Here is an 18140-nt window from a genome sequence, read left to right on the forward strand (position 1 = left end):
AATAAGAGGGAAGTTTCCATGGGGTTGTCTCCTTTCTCCCCCTCCTCTCTGCCAAGGATGTCTTTGAAAGCCTGATTCAGAAAAGAAGGAAGAAAAAGAAGAAAGAGGAAACTGAAAGCATTACAAGAAATGAAATGGGGAGATAAAACAAATAAATAAAGCCAAAGGGAGGGAATACAAAAAGCAAGTGAAATCTATCCTTCCAGGCTGGTTTAAGAGTTCAGAGTTTATCGCTTGGAGCTCCCTCCTGACAAAAGGAGATCCCAGGAAGAATCCCCTTTCCCCATACATCGTTTGTTCCCCTTTCAAGAAAAATTAGCTGGCAAGCTCCAAGTGTGGGGCTGCATGATGGGGTGGGGATGAAAGGCTCTCCAGTGTTCTTCCACCTAGCTCTTGCTTTTGCTGGTCCTCCCATCGTTTCTCAACATTGACTCTGTGGTTTGTTCACAGATGAACTGAATTTGCTTCACTGAAGTGCTTTGGGACAGTTGCGTTTGGCTCCAGGTGACCTATCCTCTCCTTAAGAGCCTGGAAAGGAAAAACCTCCTCGTTCCCTTCCACCACTTAGTCCCCTGGAGCCTGTTGTAAGAACTCTCTACACATCTGTAGTAAGGGATTACAGCAAAGATGTTCTGACACAGCAGTTTCCAGTATCTAAACAGCTCAGCACTGCTGCTTCCTCGTGGGCTGAAGACATCCAGGGAAGAATAATGCACAAGAGCAATGAAAAGCAGCACAGTGAATACAATCTGGCTCAGAAAGTCCCTAAATGGGAAGTTTTTATGCAAAAAGGTATTGTTCCACACCTACCCTCTTCTCGAAGCTCTTCCCTAAGCACCAGCTATTGGGACTTTCAGGGACAGACTTTCCACTGTTTTGCAGCCCTCAGCTCCCTTGGAAAGCACCAACGTGGAGATGTGGAGTGGAGCCGTGAGCTCTGTAACAAGGCAGAGCACCCTCATTTGCAGGATGCTGTATTCATGCTGATTAGCCATGTCCTCAGTGGGGTTATTACCTTGTGTGCGGTGCTTAAACAGCATGAATCCGGCTGTCACGGGGATGACTGGATGGTTCTGCCACCTCAAAAGATGTTGAAGCATCTACCAGCGAGTGCAGAGGCTGCCACCATCATTGTAGCCCAACATCCCCCAACCGCAGAGGGACCAAAAGTGCAGTGCCTAAATGGAGTCCCACTGTTATTCTTTCAGGTGACATTAACACCTCTGGCTCAAGGAACAGGTAATGTTCCATGCATGTTTAAGAAAATAATCACCCCCAAAATAACAACAAAAAAAAATCACAGTCTGGGAAAAAGTCATGGGAGGGTTCTCTCCAGGTGATCATCCCCTTGTAGGAGCAATTGTCTCTCTCCCTTTAAGTCACAGACTCTTCACTTCTGCTTATGGAAGTCACTTGAGAAAAGTAAAGCAAAAGCCTCATGTAATCCTTGCTGTAGCCAGCATGCTCAGGAGACTGTACCCTTTTCTATCACAAAGAAAATGAGCCATTCAGCCTTTATTCCCAGGAAAGAATCACAAAAACCCACTTATCTCCTCAGCAATGCTTGTATGCTTTGGCCCTTCTGCAAGGATTGGGTCCCTGAATGCCACTAAGCAAATGTTTACTGAAAAAACAACAGCTATGGCTGTGGAAGGATATTTAGAAGTTGTTTTGCTCTTAATGTTGCTGGAGAGAGAGGGAGATACATAGTAAATTGGTTCTTAGGATGCATGACGCTACAGGGAGCCGGGTATAATAAGGCAGTGTGATCATAAAACCTCTCGTCTCATCCTCGTAAAGGAATTTGACCCTCTCTGGAATTTGTCATTGGGGATTATAGATGATTTTTTTTTTTTTTTAATGGTTGCAGCCAGTGACGGTCTTTCAGTTGCAGTCAGAGCTGGGTGAAGCTCATCTGGAGCTGCTCTCAGCCCACCTCAGCATGAGGGAGATGAGGGTACATAACATTTTGCTTTTGCTCACTTTCCCCTTCCCCCAGAGAGTTTTACTTCCCTGCCAGACTGGTGGGAGGGAAGTCAAAGGACCTTCCTATTCTCTGCAGCATCTTCATGAGGACAGAAATAAGACCTCTATTATACCAAAAGGGAAATTGAGGCATCTGCTTCCCACTACTCGCTGAGGTCAGACAGCAAGGGTCTGGCTGGACAATTATTATAGATTATATTTTACTACACTGCCACCTACTCAGCTGCAGCACATCCATCCATGGCTGAGATTAGGTCAGCTGCTGGATCTCAGCTGACAGGTGGCAGGTCCTGCCTCAAGAGTCACAACTTATTAAAATGTAATTGCATTGTAAATTGAATGCATTGAACTATTGTCTGACCACCATCCAAATCTTTGACCAGGATGGTAGAGAATGTTAATTATCTGATCTACAGACCCCAGGAACCAGAGAAAAGTTTATCTACAGACCTTACTCAAGGGCTATGTTTTACTTTGTTGTAGGTTTTGCTCTAGGAGCAAGATCCTCACTCCTCTCTCAGCTGACACGCAGAGGTACCACTGGGGGTGTAAGAGGTGGTGCAATCTCCTGCAATATGTGAGTGAAGAAGGGCCAAGTGGAATTAGAGGAAAACCTTGTGCAAAACCAGGCTCATCTTTGTTCTTTGCAGAGTGTAGAGGTATGGAGGCAGACACTTAAAACAGGAGCACAGAAACATTCCCAAATTAATTGACCCAACTAAGATGCAGGATGGGGTAGGTCCGAATGCCATGCTATTGAAGCTATAATGCTTTCAGGAATTTAGCTTATCTATCCCACTATGAAGTGACATGAAGACACACCAGCCATGGTGGAAAATGGGATGCAGGAATGAGTTTGTGCTTCATGTGGCACTGCACATGCCTGTTGGGGATGGAGCACACAGAGACTCTAGTGGAAGAAATCCTTGGAGGGCCGGGTAGTAGCTGTTTCTAAGCTCTTTAATCAACAGATGATTGAAGAAAGTTCATGGGAAAACTTTTATTGGGAAACGACATTCTAAATGAAGACAATTCACTTGAGAAAGCCGCAAGCCCAGTATGACAATATGTAGGTTATGCTGCCCAAGCCAGCTTAACTCTTCAGCACTGGAAGCAAAGCACTGCTAAAAATGAAGGCTGAGAAAGCTCTGAGGTGTTCAGAGGCAGGTCATCAATGACTACACCTAAGAGGTGTTACATATCTGTTACATATATCAGACACCATTTTTATTCAGACAATGACTTTGAATTGTAAGAGGTGGTTGGACTGAGCCACCCAAGGAGGACACACAGAGAATTCAGTGGCCCAGTCCATTTTACTGATTAGTTTGTTTTCAAAGTCCATCTCCTGAACTTCCTTCCCCCTGATCAACAAAGCCAGAGGGTTAAGGACACATGACTGTTGTTGGGGCTCTGGACAGGACTGTGCTTGAGTTTAAAGCTGTAGTGTGAAGCAGCAATAAGCCCAAGTTTATCTCACAGGTACCCAGTCAGCAAACAGAAGAGGGAGAGAAACTGGGATGTCTCTTGAAATGTCCACTCTCAGGTGGACTCATGGTCAAGGAGTCTTTAATTCTTCAGGAAGGGTAACATAGACAGAACAAGGAGAAAGCACAACACAAGCACCAAGGAGCATCCAGACAACATGGTACAGGCAGGCAGGAGCAGAGATCAGCACGTAAGGAAGGCAACACGGTAGGTTACAAGGTGCAACACAAAAGCACCTTGAGATGTCCACAACTTGTGTCCAGTGCTGGGGTGCAAATGCCTCCCCACCTCCTACGTGAGCCCTCAAGATCCTCCTCTGTGGGGCTGACCAGGAGAAAAGGCATCGTTGCTGGTTGCTGGGATTGATGCAAAGGAAATCAGGGGCTGCTTGTCTGTGGGTCCTTCAAAGGGTCCAGGTGATGGAGATACTGACCCAGAGTTCAGCTAATTTTCCACCATTGCTCCTTCTCCCCTTTCAGCTCAAACCTCTCTTCCAGTAACACCCCTGGTCTATCCAAAGCAGGGGAGAGCAGATGAGTGATTTCACTCCAGAGCTGTTCGCTGGAATTGAGTCCGTGCCATCTGCTGTGGCATATGCTGTTCACACGACATGCCGACTGCATTGATGAGCAGACAAAATTGGATCCGCGGGTAGATGAGCTCCATTAATGAAACGTCACCAGGATCTTTTGGATCCTGTGGAGCTGTGAACATATCTCGCTCTGGGGAGACTTCAGAGGGGATGCCAGAAAAACATTTTGGGAGGGTTATCTGGACGGTGGCACACATCGTGAAAAAGGAAGGGGATATTTCAGTGAGCAGACCAGAAATGCAGCATGTCACACACAGAGGTAATAGAAAGATGGTGTTGAGCTTAAAGTCTCACTTTGGTAATGACTGCAATTAGAATAGAGCTCCCATTAAAAGAAACACAATTCCGTTGTGTACACAGGCGGAGAAGAGTAAATACCCATTACTTTATCCACTTTATCTTTCTGTACAAATGTGGGCAATCAAAGGCTTCTGCTTTTTGGCAAATGAGCTCGTTTACTGCATCACCCACCCTGCCTGCTCTGGGGGGAAGCTGGAGGAGAGAGCTGCTCGTGCCTCCTTGAAGGGAAGCCAGCTACCTTGCTCTGCAGCTCGGCCCCACCGTCCCTCCCCCTGGGCTTCATCCCACCTCCCGTCCCCAGGCTTTGGTGTGCAACTTGGCCCTTTTACGGGCTGTGTGGCCCCAGATATTTCATCCTCTCCTTGTAGGAAGGAGTCGATTGCATGGAAGGTCTTGGATGCTGCAGCATGGTGGGTCGTGGATGGGGCTGGTTGGGAGGTGAAGTGATGTTGCAGATCTTCAGACCTGCTGAACAAACCCTCTCCACCACACTCTCCTGCAAGAACATAAGTGCACGCAATGTGAGCTCAGAAAGATTTCCTGGAACAACAGGAGGCAAAGGCAAGTTCAGGGATGGTGCAGGGAATAAAACCCGTTGAAACCCATTGTCCCTGCAGGGATCCCAGTTAACACGGAGAAGCTTGTCTCCCATACCATATGATAATGGAAAATGAGCAGCAAATTGACCCATTAACAGTGCATCCAGCTGGGCATGCTCTTTCTTAAAGCCTTCCTATTGATATGTAGCAGAGAGGCCACTCTAGCACATGAAATGATGTTTGGTCAAATAGTTTATTATGCTGGAAAATGCAGATTTGGCTTGAGTGAAACTCTCAGTGAACTAATTTTCCAGTCATTTGGTCAAAAGCCACTTACAGGATTTTTTTTTTTTTTGGGGGGGGTTGCTTTTCAAGATTTTTCTGCTGTACAACAGTAACAGCAGTTCAATTTTAATAATTTTGTCACATGGAATGTTTTGATTTTTTGTTTATTAATGCTGTCCCATTTCAAAATTTAGCAAAATGCAGTGATTAGTCTACAAGTAAAATGAAGGGAGGGAGCAACAAATGGAAACCTTTCCTTTGAGATAGGAAAAAATAATATCTTATTACTGTGCATCCGGAAATATTTTTTTTTCTCTGATTTGAAGAGAGAGGTGGGGGTAATGCTGCATTTTTAATTTTGTTCTGTTCTTTGGGTTTTACTCTGGGTGGGCCCAAAATGCATTTGAACAAGTTATTGCTGCAATTCTCCCAATTAAAATGGAACAGCTTATTTCCCACGGCATAGAAAAGGCTGCAAATAGAATCACGAGGAATTAGGAGGAGCAGGAGCCTTTCTTATGAAAATGCATAGGTTTCTAGCCTGAAAGCTGATTGCTGATTTGCTTTGGGCTTGGGGTTGGTTTTTTTTTTTCCATTTTGATTGATGCAGTGAAGTTTCACTCTACGGGGAGAGTACGATTCACCTATGGGTCCCCTTAGGGGGATGCTCCATGGTCTCTGGCTATGATCTCTACCTTCTGTGTCCCCAGAACAGCCTCCATCCTGGCAGAAGGAAGGTCTCTGCTGCCTGGTGATGGAGGCACATCCAGTCTCATGGTGAGACATGAAAGCACCCTCCAAGCCATTCATTTTGCTCATCGAAATCCCTGTTATCATATTTGATACATGCTTATCTGGTATTCACAAAACTCTGTCTCAGACCCCAAAATACTGCTGGCATCCTCCAGCCCTGGAAATGAGAAGACTGTGGGGTCACATCTGTCTTAGCAGAATAAGTAGGGGAAGCAGAAGCAGGGGGCTGCTGCCCATACCACTGAAGGCGATTAGGAAAGTGATGCCATCATGGGAAGTGCCCATCACTTTTCATTTGCAAACTCTTCTCTGCAGGGATCACTTTCACACCATACACAAGAGCGCCAGGGAGCATATTCCTCTTTCGTTTTGGAGATAAACTTAGATCATCAATATTGTTTGCTAAGGCTCCGTCCAGAGAGAGGAAAGAGCTTTGAAATGTTGGGCTGAGATCCTGCAGTGATGCGAAGGGGGAACATGTTCTGCTGAGCTCAGAAGGGAAACAAAATTTACCAGATTAAAATTGAAAAAAGAGGAGATTCAGACTCATGCATTAGTCTGAAGAACAGAACACAAAGAAATTCTCTTACTCTGATTTTCTGTGCAGCCCAAAGGATCAGAGATGTCTCTGATCCCTCCCTGTCACAGCAAAACAGCACAGTTCCCATAAGGATGGCCCTGCAGCCTCTGTTTGGGTTCACACGGGTTTTGTGGCACCCTGAGGATGATGTACGCTCATTACAGCATTATTCTGGTGATGGCAAGGAGGTGAGGAACATCTCTTTGCAGGGAATGGCAGTGAAACCAGCCAGCTCTTCTCACATCAGTAACCTTGTGAGACCCCCATTTTCTTTCTCTAGGGCCTCTCTTGGTGGATTCAGCCAGACCCCTGAATGATGTGACCCTTGCAATGCTGCATAAAAGAGGATGTGGCACCAGACCCATTGCAGAAAAGGAGAATAGGGTCTATTTTTGGTGGAAAACTGTCCTTTTTTTTTTTTTTTTTTTTACTATAATGCACCACCATAAATCATGACTCAGGTTCAACACCCTCATGAGGGAAATAGTTTCACCTCGTCCCCTTGCCTGGCAGAGCATCTTGTCCCCAACCTCAGGTTGGCATGGGGTGGTTGCCCACAGGGGAGGTCGGTAAGGGCCTTTGAGATGTGCTGGTCCCAAGGAGGAGCGAGAGGTGCAAAGTCTGCTGGAGCAAAAATTCTTGTGTGCTCATGCTGGCTGCATGGTAGGGTAGATAGGGAGCAATGTGTACTCATGCTGGTAGGAGAGGGGAGATGGTGGCCCCACCTCAGGGTGCAGGGCTCCCTTGCAGGGCAAACCACATCCCAGCTGGAATGAGGTAACTGACAGTTATTTCAACCTGGAGCCAGGAGGCAGGAGAGAATGGATGGATACAGCCACACGCAGATGACCTCTCCACAAGACCTGCTCCCAGGTGTCTCTGTGACATGGATAAACAACCCATAATGTCTGGCATAGCATATGGGTCTCATGCTCTGGAACAGAAGTTACAAGACCTCAATTTATCTGTAAGATTCTGGTCTATGCTAATCCAGTAAACCTCTGGCAGAGCAGGGGTTTAAACACAGGTGTTCCCAACCCCCAACTCGGAGAGAGGTGAAAATCCCCCTTTGCCCTCATCCCCTACAGGAGACTGTTCTCTCCAGCTAAGTTTTCTCCTTTCCTATCCTCTTATTGTTCGGCAGTGAAAAACCCTTATCACAGGCACTCATGCAGTGTTAATTTTGAGTGATAGTTGCCTTCCAGCCTCAGGAAAAACAGCTGCTGAATGTGCGAGGTTGGTACCATCCTTCTGTCGCTCTGGGGCTGGAATGCATTCACTCCTGTCTTCAAAGCAGGGAAGGTGCTTGGAAGAGGCTGTGCTTGTTTCCCTTGCACACATCTCTGAGAGGTGACGACTCTTCTTTGTGCCACCCCTGCTTTGAGCAGGCTTCAGGTGCAAAAGAGATTGATCATCCCTTTGGTCATGCTTTTTCCACTGTGGTCCCCATTGACCTGTCCCCTGAGGCAGGGCCACCAAACTGGCAGAGAGGTGGAGGATGGGTGGAAAATTTTCTTGGCAGAATATGGGAAATCTACTCTGGGAGACCAGAGAACCACCCTCCCCATTTCACAAACAGGTAAGTAAGATGCTGAGGGGCCACAGACCGGATTGTCAAGAGGAATCGCATTGCTCAGCACCATTGGCAGCCTGCACTTGGCTTGGCCAAGGTCAACCAAAAAAGCTGTAGGGTGGCTGGGACACAAATATCCATCTTCTGAATCTTTAGGCAGATGCCCAGACACCTGATCATCCTTCCCAGTGTGGAAGCTTTTTCCAGAAGTGCTTTCAACGGCTGGACACCACCTTCTCCACCATGGTTGTAATTAGTTGTGACAACTGCTTTTCCTGAAAGAATAAAATGAGGATGTGCGAGTGGCTCTGTGACCACAGCAGCACAGCTCTCTGCTGTCAAGGCCTGGAAAAGCATGATGCCTCCGGGCTCTGATGGCAGCCACAAAATACCCTTCTTTCCTTAATGCTAATTTTATTAGGGTTTTTTTTTGAGGAGGAGATAGCCCATTCAGACTGCTGTTGTTCAGTGTGCTGGGATAGGTGAAATGAAGTTGTGTTATCACAGTGAGAGTTGCACAAGAAGACAATGAGCTTGTGTTTTGAAATGCACAGAGACTCTGAGGTTGGGTTTGTTGGGAAGGGTTTTTTTCCTAATTTTTTTGCTAATTTTTTGTTGTTGCTGATTTTCTTTTTTCTTTCATGGAGCCGCACCACTGGAGAAAATACAGAACAGTTTTCCTCTATTAACCCTACACACACACAGCTGGGAGAGAAGAAGAATCTGAGAATGTGTGTGCTCCTTTTAGGGAGCCTGTTAAAGCACTTATAGCTAATGCCTGGATGTGATACAATTAACAAGGCAGATTCATTAGCTGGAGAGGCAAGTAGGTAGTTCAATCTGGGATCCTGGCCCCTTCCCAGGCACAAGCACCCCCACAAATATACATCTATCCCACGGGGAATGACACTGGAGAGAGGAAACCTTCAACACAGGGGTGGTGTTGGGTTTTCATCCCCAGCCCTGTGCATGGTGTAGGAAGAGATGCTTTGCTTCCCTAGTGCAGGTGAGAAAATGCGTGCGAGAAATTTTGGGTAGTGATTGGGTGAAATTAGGGCTCTGTTTAGCACCGTCACTCACTGCTTCTCTCCCACTTACAATGGAAAAATGAAGAGGAACATGCCCGAGCTCCTATGCACGAGTCGTTCATCATCTGAGTGGCCTTCATGAGGGACACCAATGCTGCTGAAGGCAATTCTTGATTCTTAACCCAAGGAGTCACAAGTCCGATTAGTTCCGGTGGTTGTTGCAATGTGTGGGAACAACCCTGCTGCATGTCAGAGGGCACAGGAGAACTTGTGCTCTTTGAGGTCTTTCTCTCAGCGAGGACCCATGGGGATCTCCAGTTCTGGGGTAACTTTTAGCATTTTTGTGTCATCGAGTCTCAGGACATTTGGGGCTCCTGGGTCCAATGTCCAGCTGGATACCAGGTAAACTCCCAAGTCCTTTGTCTGCTTGAGGAATGGTAGATGATAGGGAGCAACACTGACCCCCCCTTAGTGCACCATGAATATGGGATTTTGAGTTGTGTCACTCAACAAGAGATGTCCCCCAGATAAAGTCTATGGAGACCCCACCTGCCCCAGAAGGTTCCTCACATTAAACCACGTATCTGACAGACTTGCACAGAGCCTGACATCTAATCCGTACATTTATGTACCTCCAATATGCGTGTGTATATTCATCACTTAAATAGAAAGCCACCGGAGGCTGTAACTACCTTCCAGGCAGAGAAAACTAGGCTAATTTTTTATTTCCAAAACAAAGGCCTGAAAGTTCACCAGTCCACTCAAAAGGTGACAAAAATCACAAGCAAGATCTCCAAGGACAACGGAAGTCTGTAATTCTGCTATTTTTTTTCTCCTTGCAAAGGGCCAAAGCAAGTGTCTAAATAGAGAGTACGTACGTGTGGGGAGGGAGAGGACAACCACCTTCTCCGTCTGCCCCAACTCTCATCCTTCCCTTGCTAAACAATCCCATCTCCCCACTTTCTGCTCTTTTCTCCCTATCCTGCCTCTTCCCCCTTTTTTTCACACAAGTTGTGAGATTTGGCTCATTATCCAGCTTACAAAGTGGCAGTGGCCAGGACTCTGCAGCCATCAAAGCTGCTTAAAACACATCCCCTCTGCTCCTCCCTCGACACTGCCACAGGGCTATATTGTCCATAAAGAAAGCAAACCACCGGGTGTTGCTCCCTCACAACCCATTTTCCTAGTCCACAATAAACTTTGTAATCCTCCCTTTGTGGATGGCAAAATGCTAATTTTACCAAATTGCATGGCCCTGCTCTATCACTACTGCAGGCTAAAAATCAAAGCTTGTTTGACATAAATGACATCAACTGGCACCATTATAACCTCCACACTACAGAGACCGGCTGTAAAGCCTGTGTCAGAAGGAATATCTCTCCACGTATTATCAGCTGATTTAAATACTAATGAACCAATAACCACATTTGAGCAGAATAATGGGCATAATAATAGAAGCCATAAAAAACACAGGTACCTGTGATATTCTCAGAAATATTTCCAGGCTCCTTTCCACTCAGGTATTAACCCTGTTAGTAACTCTGGCAGGAAGAAGCGGGGAAAAGGATGTCCAACAACACTCAGACACAGCTGCAGAAAGGCATTTAAAGGCACTGCATCTGGAAGGAGCTGTGGACAGGTTTATTCTACGTTATGGTCAGATGCAAGAAACCTTCTGGTCTCACTCCATTTGTGGGTTGATGGCAAATATTTCCATGTTGGAGGGTTGTCTCTCGACTTGTAGGTCAGTGCAGACATTTAGAAGATGTTTTCAAGGAAGATAATACATTGGAGAAGGACTGGGTGGTTGTGGGTCACCAATTCCCCTCTGTGCAAAGCCCAATGGCAAGCCCGTGGACCAAGCCCCTGGTTTCCATGTGTTACAACAGATGCTTGGACACTGTCCCAAATCTCTCCCATCAGGTCTTGGGGTACTCCACTATGAAGAAGAGCTCAGGTGCCTAAAATCTGGAGGCTTTAAAAAAGACTCCTCCAGAGTCCAATGGAGTATGTTCATGTTTATGAACCTCTGGACCATTCCATGGCATGACATCAGGTCTCAGTGCTAGCTAGCATTAATGACTACTTGTCTGCCCTCAGGCTGCTACAGTTTCATCTTTATCCACTGTTGTTGTTATTATTATTGTTACTATTATCATTATTACTATTTTAATTTTCTTTCTCAGAGTTATGAAACTTGGCTGCAAGCAGGGGATTGGAAATAAGAAAATCCAGTCCTGGGTTACATCAGAGAGGCAGTACAGCAAGAGAATAGGAAATGAAGAGCAGCAATAAAATGAATTATTAAAAAAAAAAATCTCCTATCCCTGAGTTCCTTGATCAATTACTGTTGCTATAGTAAGAATATAAGTTATTACAAAGGAAGAAGAGAATTAAAAAATGAAACCAAGTGAGGTATAGGAATTAGTCAGAGACGAATAGGGTAAATAAGTGAGATCTTAGGGAAAGATGATCAGGAGGTGGAAAGGGACACATCTGCTTCTTCAGCCTTGCCAAGGTGTCAAAGGGACTTGGGGTATTCAGGGACATTCAGGAGGACAAAAGTGATCTTGTAGAGGACATGCCAGTTTTGAGCTAAGGGCAGCTGGTTGCAATATCTGCCCCATCACTGAATAAATCTCTGAATCTCTGCATGATTCATTCCTCAGGGTCATGCTAAGTTCCTCAGCATTTCTGAGGTGCTTGGGACTCACCATTTACCTAGAGAAGAGCCCCAAAACCTCAACCAAGGTTTGTCTAGTCAGAGTAGGTGCTGAGGGGAGACGAAGAGAGGACTGTTTTCCCCAAGGTTTTTCAGCTGAAAAGGGACAAAGGGAGCTTGGAATGGGTCCTAGGATTAGATCTGCTGTATTTATTTCTGTCTCTGAAGTATAGGAGCCGTTCAGGCTTTTAATTCTTCTGAGAAGAGCTGGATCATGGTTAAGCCAAGCCTGTGATGTGGAGAAAGGGACACATATTGTCCTTGCTGAATGGGCACTGTTGGTGCTACAAGGACTAGGGATCCAGGCAGGAGAGCTGGGGCTTTAGGGAACTGAGCCAGTTTGGTTGTCTTTTTTTTTTTTTTAAATATCACAGTTGTCATATCTACACAGGTTCTGCTTCCTGGTGATCCAACACCCTCCTTCTGGTGGAGGAACTGAAGCCCCATGGCTCTGTCTACAACAAGGTGAAGAAAAAAATGTTCCTAGAGAGTGAACAGTCCTTTGGCCCCAGAGATGCTCCCTGACAGCAGGAGAAAGCACACTGCAACCGTGTGAAGGGGCCAGGGAAGGACTCCAGCTCTCTGTCAATCACCCTCGCACCATATTTTGGTAACAAAAGCTTTAAGAACAGACGATTCATTTGACAGGAGCTGCAACGTTCCCTGTGGTGAAGGTCAGTTCTAAACTTCTGGTGCAGCACTGCGCATGGCTGGCTAGTGTCGGACCATGAGCAGCAGTCCGCAGAAGTGTGAAGGGTAATGAGGTGTGTGATAGGGAAGAAGCCAAACAATACTTCCAATAGCCTGTGCATGCTATGGACTGAGTGTAGATCAGGTGAGGACCAGCCAAACCAGTAAAGGGATGAATTCTGCACCTGCTGCATCCACAAAAGTCTGGAGTGACTGGACCAGTATTGTTGCTCTATACTTACACTAGTGAGATGAAAATCTACATCTCTTTAATGGAGAATTAGCTAGTGATACTGCAGAAGTCTTTGCATAGACTCGTAATCTTGTGAGTGTTGGTGAGATGGTTTCAGAGAGCCTGAAAGGAGCACCAGTGCCAAGGTGAGTTTCTTGCACTCCCAGCCAGCCCTATCCAAGAAGGGGAGGCAGGACATGCAAGACTTGCTTGCGCTGAATTCAAATCTAGAGTGATATCTTTAGAACTATCAGCATTAGTCCAAACTGACACTGATTGCATGAGATCTGAGAAAGCCTTTTGGACACACACTTGCAAAAGGTAAGGGAAGCAGCAAGCTTCAGCTGAAGTTGTGAGGGTCCTGACAAACTATTGCCTCTCTGAAACTACGTTGTTGCCCCTTTCTTGTGGAGGTTAGGTTCAGGCTTTCCGGTCTGGCAAAAGATCCCACTTATCCTCCATCAGGCATGCCACTGCTCTGGTGTTCTGCTTTTGAGGTTCAACCTTGAGCAGAAGACATGTCTGTGACCAGGTATGATTTTCAGCTGCACCAGCTGGAGGGTCTCAGGCTGACACCCAGCCCAGATTGCAGCAGTCCTTAACCTGAGCTGGGGAAAGCTGGTCAGTTTTTATGTCTCTAGGATGAAACATTTCCTGGCATGGACGGGGGCTTCAGGATGCCTTTATGCACCTGAAGGCACAAACCCCCTCTTGCGTGAAAAGCCTAACATCTGGGAAGAGGACATAACTGGTTGCCTGCACCATGGGGTGCAGGCATGGCTGTGTCCTAGAAGATTTCTAGCAATGTAATAAGGAAAAGGGGGCATCATCCCATCACCTTCCCCACAACCATGTGCATGTGGTCCATCTAGCAGAAATGCTATCAGAAATGGTTTTACCAACTTCCACCCTCCCATGAGGGTGTTGCTGGTGAAGCCCCAGATTTAGCAGCGGAGAGAGGCAGACAAGGCTGTTCTCCCCTCAGAGAGTGATGGGTCAGCCCTCTGTGCCGAGTTGGGTGCCAGTCACCATCTTGCTTACATTAGTGATGAGCTTTTGGGGCTTTTCTGTGGCTTGGAAATCTGTTCTGTCATTTCTGGCTGGCACTGAGATGCTCTGGGGACAGGACTGTGAGGGAAAGGTAAGAGAGAGTTCACTTTTCTGAGGAACAGATCCAGCTCTGTCTGAAGTCAGTTGTTTTCATCACACTGAGAGCCATCAGCAAAGCATAGTTTACATGTTTTCAAAGCATTTTCACCCTTGGTACTGGTGCAACCCAGTTTCCTGCTTCCCAGAAAAAGCATGCTGAGAATCCTTACAGATCCATGTGGATCACTGATGTTATAATTTTATTTTTAACAACAGTACTGTTCTCTAATCAGAGGTATCTGCCATATATTGGTTAAAGCTTTCCAAGACCACACAGCCTGGATACCCACTATGCCAAAAATTTCAGATTAAACTGTTCCATTTTGGCAATGTCTGCAGCCACTGAAAACAGGAGCTTGGAAGAACAACTTCCAGGAAAGTTTAATTCTGCTGGGGGCTTATTGCTGTTAACAGAGGAACTGACCCACAGCTAGTCTGTGAGACAGCAGACACGACCCATACGTGACATGTGTTAATGCTGAACTTAAAGGACATGGAGTGGGGTACACACAGACAAATCAGAGCATTGTCAGGACTGAGATAACAAGATGATAGACTTTGAAGAATACACAGATACCTCTACCTAAAAGCAACAATGAATTAACTAATTTCTTGGCCAAAAGTAGGAATTGTACCCAGGAAAACTCATTTGCCCCAGCAGTTGCTTATGTGCCCAGTGTCTAGATGGAGGAGAAGGTGCATTATGATTATGGCAGATAACTTCGTTCCTCACCAAAGAGACCTACTCTTATCAGTAATTTCTGGAGCAGAGAGTGTCTTGGGCCCCATGGATTGTGCTTATCACAGAATAACATGCTGTTAAACTATAATTCACCATGGGAAGTTTCTCTTTAAGCTGGTTTAAGTAAAGAACTGATAAGTTGATAGAAGGAGCCCAGCTCGCTTATGGTGACCTTTAAAAAGAATATGACAGGGTTTCACTGTCAAAGTTGTTTTGGCTGGACGTGAGCCACAGGCATGAAGTTGCTATCAAATTCAAAAGCTGATTGCTGAGATTCTGGAGAGAGCTGGCGTGTAAACAAAGCTTTAGCACATTTCCCCTCTCTCCACTTGGCACCCATCGAGCTGAACTTGGACAAGAAAGTCCCAGGACTGGAGACTGCACCATCATCTTGTGTATTTTTTTCCTCTCAGGCATTGCAACCTGCAGTGTCTTGCTTGCAGGAATTGCAGGGCTACTCCAAGGTGGAAAAGGAAAAGGATTGTTAGAGGCAGCGGGCTGTGTCCATCTGGGTGTGCAGAATTAGTGCCACATCCAGTGTAGAGCAGCCGTCAGCAGCCGCTGCAGCCACACCTCGGATTTGAGACCTTCCTGCAAGTGCGGTCTTAGCAGTGATCATACTTCCATACGTATAAAGCTCCCCTGCTCAAGGCTGAGGGTCAGCAGGGGAGTTACACCAGAAACTAACCCATGGAGCAGCTCAAGGTTGCCATGGGAAGGGGACAAGCAAGATTTCTTGGCCCCTTTTGCTGAGCAAGTAGTCCAAGAGATTGACTTGGGACTTCCCAGAGCTTTGCAGTCTCCTTGAGCTGTTCTTGTCCGTGTTAGCAAGTGCCTTTCAGCACAGAGCAGCTCAGGGAGATATGGCTAGTGCAGATCTCAGGTGTTCCCTGGGGACCTCAGGAAATTGTAAGTGGCTCTTGTGTTTAAGATTGCCCATGTTTAAGGTTGGGACCCCTGTTCTGGGTATTTTGCTTTCCATGTGGATGCGGTGCGCGTGGAGGCCAATGCACCGTGGGAACAGCTCAGCTGGGGAACTCAGCAGGTCACAGAGTCCAGCCCACTCCAGAGCAGCATCTCACACACAGCACCCATCTGCCTGCAAAACCAGCTGGGCTGCAAGAGAGTGGCTGGGGAGGGACACGGTCAGAGAGCCCATGGGTGGAAACTGCTCTGCAGGCTCCCACGGAAAAAGGGTTTTGTCAGTATCAGAGCAGCACAGAGGGAGAAAGGCTGGAGGAGGAGAACCAACCCTGTCTAACCAAGCTTCCATCCCTGTCCATCACAGTGCTGCCAGGACATCAAGGGGTGATGGAAACATCATCTCCAAGGCTCATTACCTCTTCAAAGCTGAGCCCAGGGGAGTGCTTGCGCTCAGTTCTTGCATGTTGAGTACAGGTGAGAGACTTTTATACAGATGCCAGACTCCAAGTCACTGTTTTCCACAGCAGAATTTCCATATTTCTGCTTGCTAATGAAGATATATATATATATATATATAAAGCCAGGCTACCCTAGAGACCCCCATCATTTTAAATCTAGGCTGGGCAAACCTAACTAGAAAACACACAGTGGGAGACAAACCTTTTCTAGCAGTGAGGTAGATGAGATACGCTAATAAGATCTTTTCCCATCTCTAATTTCTATGAATCTAACTGCTCATGCAGAAAGCAGGCACTGAGAGATTTGGAAAGCTATTTGTGTGGGTAATTGACATTATTTTCTCTGCTAGGCAGTACGCCCAACTTCCAGTGTTAATATAAACATTTTTTTAAATGATAGCTTGTGCATTTTTGTGGGCATAAAACAGCATTTGTATTTACAGCCAAAATGCATAATAAATAAATGCATACATTCAGTAGAATATTTTATCTCCCTGGAAAAAATATCTATTCAGGCTGACCAGAAGTGCTTGTTCATTCTGGCTGGACTTAGCAAAACATTTTGATTAAAAGCACATAACAAAGAGTTTGGGATTTTTTTTGAGGATGTGAAATGGTTTTTGATTGCCCATTTCAGCACAAAATACTTCCTTTTTTAGAGGTTTGAAGTGATGTTTCAAATTTGACCTCTGTTAGCCTTTATTTTTAGAAAAAGCTGAAACAAGAAAACAAAGTGTTTATTCCAGGTTTGGTTCAACCCACAACTGAATGCTTTTTTTCGGGGGGTTTTCCTATTTAGTTTGTGGGAGAATTGTTTTTAAAAGCTTGAGCTAAATCACACTTTATTCCTCCTATGTCTGCCATGGGGAAATACAGTTGCAGTCATGTTGTGGGGATGGAAATGGCTTGAGATTGTTTTCCCCCCTCGCCACCCTCCCACCACTGCTGTCCTTCCCTGCTCTGTGGCTAGACCCCAGTTGCATTGGCTAAACTCTTAGGGCCTTGTGCTCTAAACCAGATCTGTAAGATGATTTTACATGTATATATAGAGTAGTCTTGAAAAAGGAAAGGGAAAGATTAGGCTATTTAAACCAAATCTTTTCTCAGAGCAATCTGGCCACATGTTCTGTTGCCTTGCAGTAACACCTGGTCCTGCACAGTGGGTTAATTGTGGTGCCCCTTTGCCCAAATCACACATAGCACCTCTTATCTTCTTTGCACCTTCCTCAGGTGGGCGTTGATGGTATGTGGTCCATGGAGGGATGCTGGATTAGAGGATTCCTGCCTTCCCTCTCTCCTTTGCAAAGCTCCCTGCTCCTTCCTTTCACTCTTGCCCCACTCCTGCTTCTGCCCACTTAGCAGTCTCCAAGGCAATGCTCTGAGCCAGATCTTTACTTGGCAGTTCAACACGAGGCCCCTTCCAAAATATTTTTATAGGATGATGCAGAGCAGGATGGAGTAACTAGGTCAGGAAAGCAAAGATGTAAGCCAGCACTGCTGTTAACAAATAGGCATATGGCACCTTCTTCACTACTTTCTTACCCTGATGTCCTGATGCTGCCAAACATGTGCTCCACCCCAGGTCTGGCTGTATTAAAACACTGGATGGAGTACATCTTATAAATCCCTTCATGAAATACCTCTGACCTTGTCTCTGTGGGGTGAGTTATTCTCAAGATGAGGGCCCCAGACTCCTCCCCACGAGGGATGAAGCAAGTGCAACAGAAGCAGAAAGCTAGATGGAAACAGTATATAACTAACTTTAATATGATTTCCACTCTCTGGCTTGGACTCCCAACCTCATCAGTCCAAGTAGAAGAATAACCCTTGGAAAGCAGAAAGGAGTTCATGTAGTGCAGAAAGGACTTGAGATAAATCAGCTCTGTAGTTAACATGTGCAGTCCCTTCCTCTCACTTCAAATTCTGCCCCTGGTGCAAGCCAGTACCTGTTCCTGAGTTTCATGTAACCCACCTTCAGCAGAAGGTACCACAGTTAATGACTGATTTCCATCTGGTCAATCTCAAAACAAGGGTCATGGGAAGGCAAAGCAAGAAACAGCCTACCGTAGGCAGGAGCAGAGCCCTTCTCTAAGCAAATA

This window comes from Strix aluco, chromosome 4, assembly GCF_031877795.1.
Source record: "Strix aluco isolate bStrAlu1 chromosome 4, bStrAlu1.hap1, whole genome shotgun sequence".
In the NCBI taxonomy this organism is placed as follows: Eukaryota; Metazoa; Chordata; class Aves; order Strigiformes; family Strigidae; genus Strix; species Strix aluco.